Raw genomic sequence first — 5,740 nt, 5'->3', positions numbered from 1 at the left:
TTAGATGTATTTTTACTAATTTTACTATCATTCTTTTTATTATTTTTTTTAATTTTAAATCCTCTATTACTCCTTTAATTTTCATTTTTATAACCTACTATTATTTTGCAAAAAAAAAAAGAGACCCTATTTTTTAAAGGAAACTTCATATTTTTTTTTTTTATAATTTTTGTGACTTTGTTTTTTTTTTTTCCTTTTTTTTCTTTTCTTTAATATTGTATTTTTGAAAATCTAACCTCTACTCTGGATTTTTAATCTTTGCTTTTTGGTATTTGTTATCAATTTTGTACCTTTAAGAACCCAATCTTCAGTACCCATTTTTTCTTGGGAGTGAGATTACTGACTTGACTGCTCTCTCCCGCTCCTTTTTCTCTACCAGGTCACCTCTATCTCCTCCCTCCCCCTTCTCTTCTCTACCCAACTCTGTGAATCTCTTTGTGGGTTCCAGACGGTGGAGAACACTTAGGGAACAGATTACGGGCTGGATCTGTCTCTCTCCTTTTGATTCCCCTCTTTATCCTCCTGGCTACCTCTGTCTCCTTCCTCCCTCTTCTCCTCTCTGTATAACTCCGTGAACATCTCTGAGCGGTCCAGACTGTGGAGCACACATAAGGAAGTGATTATTGGCTAGCTTGCTCTCTCCTCTTTTGATTCCACCTCATCTCATTTGGGTCACCTCTAATTCCCTCCTCCCTCTTCTCTTCTCCATGTAACTCTGTGAACCTCTCTGGGTGTCCCTCACTGTGGAGAAACTTTTCATCTTTAACCTAGATGTTTTGTCAATGGTGCTGTACAGATGGAGAAGTCTTGAGGCTACTGTAAAAATAAGACTGAAAACCAGAAGCAGGAGGCTTAAGTCCAAATCCTGAGAACACCAGAGAACTCCTGACTTCAGGGAACATTAATCGACAGGAGTTCATCAAACGCCTCCATACCTACACTGAAACCAAGCACCACCCAAGGCCCAACAAGTTCCAGAGCAAGACATACCACCCAAATTCTCCAGCAACATAGGAACACAGCCCTGAGCTTCAATATACAGGCTGCCCAAAGTCACTCCAAACCCACTGACATCTCATAACTCAATACTGGACACTTCATTGCATGCCAGAGAGAAGAAATCCAGCTCCACCCACCAGAACACCGACACAAGCTTCCCTAACCAGGAAACCTTGACAAGCCACCCGTACAACCCCACTCACAGTGAGGAAACTCCACAATAAAGAGAACTCCACAAACTGCCAGAATACAGAAAGGCCACCCCAAACTCAGCAATATAAACAGGATGAAGAGACAGAGGAATACCCAGCAGGTAAAGGAACAGGATAAATGCCCACCAAACCAAACAAAAGAGGAAGAGATAGGGAATCTACCTGATAAAGAATTCCGAATGACAGTGAAAATGATCCAAAATCTTGAAATCAAAATGGAATCACAGATAAATAGCCTGGAGACAAAGATTGAGAAGATGCAAGAAAGGTTTAACAAGGACCTAGAAGAAATAAAAAAGAGTCAGTGTATAATGAATAATGCAATAAATGAGATCAAAAACACTCTGGAGGGAACAAATAGTAGAATAAAGGAGGAAGAAGATAGGATTAGTGAAGTAGAAGATAAAATGGTAGAAATAAATGAATCAGAGAGGAAAAGAGAAAAATGAATTAAAAGAAATGAGGACAATCTGAGAGACCTCCAGGACAATGTTAAATGCCCCAACATTTGAATCATAGGAGTCCCAGAAGAAGAAGACAAAAAGAAAGACCATGAGAAATACTTGAGGAGATAATAGTTGAAAATTTCCCTAAAATGGGGAAGGAAATAATCACTCAAGTCCAAGAAACCCAGAGAGCCCCAAACAGGATAAACCCAAGGCGAAACACCCCAAGACACATATTAATCAAATTAACAAAGATCAAACTCAAAGAACAAATATTAAAAGCAGCAAGGGGAGAACAGCAAATAACACACAAGGGGATTCCCATAAGGATAACAGCTGATCTTTCAATAGAAACTCTTCAGGCCAGGAGGGAATGGCAGGACATACTTAAAGCAATGAAAGAAAATAACCTACAGCCCAGATTACTGTACCCAGCAAGGATCTCATTCAGATAAGAAGGAGAAATCAAAAGCTTTACAGACAAGCAAGAGCTGAGAGAATTCAGCACTACCAAACCAGCTCTCCAACAAATGCTAAAGGATCTTCTCTAGACAGGAAACACAGAAAGGGTGTATAAACTCTAACCCAAAACAATAAAGTGAATGGCAATGGGATCATACTTATCAATAATTACCTTAAATGTAAATGGGTTGAATGCCCCCAACCAAAAGACAAAGACTGGCTGAATGGATACAAAAACAAGACCCCTATATATGTCTACAAGAGACCCACCTCAAAACAGGGGACACATACAGACTGAAAGTGAAGGGCTGGAAAAAGATATTCCATGCAAATAGAGACCAAAAGAAAGCAGGAGTAGCAATATTTATATCAGATAAAATAGACTTTAAAACAAAGGCTGTGAAGAGACAAAGAAGGACACTATATAATGACCAAAGGATCAATCCAAGAAGAAGATATAACAATTATAAATATATATGCACCCAACATAGGAGCACCACAATATGTAAGACAAATGCTAACAAGTATGAAAGGAGAAATTAACAATAACACAATAATGGTAGGAGACTTTAATACCCCACTCACACCTATGGATAGATCAAATAAACAGAAAATTAACAAGGAAACACAAACTTTAAATGAGACAATAGACCAGTTAGACCTAATTGATATCTAAAGGACATTTCACCCCAAAACAATGAATTTCACCTTTTTCTCAAGCCCACACAGAAACTTCTCCAGGATAGATCACATCCTGGGCCATAAATCTAGCCTTGGTAAATTAAAAAAAAATAGAAATCATTCCAAGCATCTTTTCTGACCACAATGCAGTAAGATTAGATCTCAATTACAGGATAAAAACTATTTAAAATTACAACATATGGAGGCTGAACAACACGCTGCTGAATAACTAACAAATCACAGAAGAAATCAAAAAAGAAATAAAAATATGCATATAAATGAATGAAAATGAAAACACAACAACCCAAAACCTGTGGGACACTGTAAAAGCAGTACTAAGGGGAAAGTTCATAGCAATACAAGCATACCTCAAGAAACAAGAAAAAAGTCAAATAAATAACCTAACTCTACACCTAAAGCAACTAGAAAAGGAAGAAATGAAGAACCCCAGGGTTAGTAGAAGGAAAGAAATCTTAAAAATTAGGGCAGAAATAAATGCAAAAGAAACAAAAGAGACCATAGCAAAAATCAACAAAGCCAAAAGCTGGTTCTTTGAAAGGATAAATAAAACTGACAAACCACTAGCCACACTCATCAAGAAACAAAGGGAGAAAAATCAAATCAATAAAATTAGAAATGAAAATGGAGAAATCACAACAGACAACACAAAAATACAAAGGATCACAAGAGATGACTATCAGCAATTATATGCCAATAAAATGAACAACGTGGAAGAAATGGACAAATTCTTAGAAAAGTACAACTTTCCAAAACTGAACCAGGAAGAAATAGAAAATCTTAACAGACCCATCACCAGCACAGAAATTGAAACTGTAATCAGAAATCTTCCAGCAAACAAAAGCCCAGGTCCAGACGGCTTCACAGCTGAATTTTACCAAAAATTTAGAGAGGAGCTAACACCTATCCTACTCAAACTCTTCCAGAAAATTGCAGAAGAAGGTAAACTTCAAACTCATTCTATGAGGCCACCATCACCCTAATACCAATACCTGACAAAGATCCCACAAAAAAAGAAAACTACAGGCCAATATCACTGATGAACATAGATGCAAAAATCCTTAACAAAATTCTAGCAATCAGAATCCAACAACACATTAAAAAGATCATACACCATGACCAAGTGGGCTTTATCCCAGGGATGTAAGGATTCTTCAATATCTGCAAATCAATGTAATACACCACATTAACAAATTGAAAAATAAAAGCCATATGATTATCTCAATAGATGCAGAGAAAGCCTTTGACAAAATTCAACATCCATTTATGATAAAAAAAAAAAAAAACTCTCCAGAAAGCAGAAACAGAAGGAACATACCCCAACATAATAAAAGCTATATATGACAAACCGACAGCAAACATTATCCTCAATGGTAAAAAATTAAAAGCATTTCCCCTAAGTCAGGAACAAGACAAGGGTGCCCACTTTCACCACTACTATTCAGCAGTTTTGGAAGTTTTGGCCACAGGAATCAGAGCAGAAAAAGAAATAAAAGGAATCCAAATTGAAAAAGAATAAGTAAAACTCACTGTTTGCAGATGACATGATCCTCTACATAGAAAACCCTAAAGACTCCACCAGAAAATTACTAGAGCTAATCAATGAATATAGTAAAGTTGCAGGATATAAAATCAACACACAAAAATCCCTTGCATTCCTATACACTAATAATGAGAAAATAGAGAAATTAAGGAAACAATTCCATTCACCATTGCAATGAAAAGAATAAAATACTTAGGAATATATCTACCTAAAGAAACAAAAGACCTATATATAGAAAACTATAAAACACTGGTGAAAGAAATTAAAGAGGACATTAATAGATGGAGAAATATACCATGTTCATGGATCGGAAGAATCAATATAGTGAAAATGAGTATATTACCCAAAGCAATCTATAGATTCCATGCAATCCCTAACAAGCTACCAACAGTATTTTTCATGGAGCTAGAACAAATAATTTCACAATTTGTATGGAAATACAAAAAACCTCGAATAGCCAAAGCAATCTTGAGAAAGAAGAATGGAACTGGAGGAATCAACCTGCCTGACTTCAGGCTCTACTACAAAGCCACAGTCATCAAGACAGTATGGTACTGGCACAAAGACAGAAATATAGATCAATGGAACAAAATAGAAAGCCCAGAGATAAATCCACGCACCTATGGATACCTTAGGAGTGTCAAAGGAGGCAAAGAATATACAATGGAGAAAAGACAATCTCCATTGTATATGACAAAGGAGGCAAGAATATACAATGGAGAAAAGACAATCTCTTTAACAAGTGGTGCTGGGAAAACTGGTCAACCACTTGTAAAAGAATGAAACTAGAACACTTTCTAACACCATACACAAAAATAAACTCAAAATGGATTAAAGATTTAAACGTAAGACCAGAAACTATAAAACTGCTAGAGGAGAACATAGGCAAAACACTCTCTGACATAAATCACAGCAGGATCCTCTATGACACACCTCCCAGAATATTGGAAATAAAAGCAAAAATAAACAAATGGGACTCAATTAAAATTAAAAGCTTCTGCACAACAAAGGAAACTATAAGCAAGGTGAAAAGACAGCCTTCAGAATGGGAGAAAATAATACCAAATGAAGCAACTGAGAAAAAATTAATCTCAAAAATATACAAGCAACTCCTGCAACTCAATTCCAGAAAAATAAACGACCCAATCAAAAAATGGGCCAAAGAACTAAACAGACATTTCTCCAAAGAAGACATACAGATGGCTAACAAACACATGAAAAGATGCTTAACATCACTCATTATCAGAGAAATGCAAATCAAAACCACCATGAGGTACCATTTCACACCAGTCAGAATGGCTGCGATCCAAAAGTCTACAAGCAATAAATGCTGGAGAGGGTGTGGAGAAAAGGGAACCCTCTTACACTGTTGGTGGGAA

Source organism: Bison bison, unplaced genomic scaffold, assembly GCF_000754665.1.
Source record: "Bison bison bison isolate TAMUID 2011002044 unplaced genomic scaffold, Bison_UMD1.0 scf7180017864484, whole genome shotgun sequence".
Lineage (NCBI taxonomy): Eukaryota > Metazoa > Chordata > Mammalia > Artiodactyla > Bovidae > Bison > Bison bison.
Note: the sequence above shows the minus strand (reverse complement) of the source record.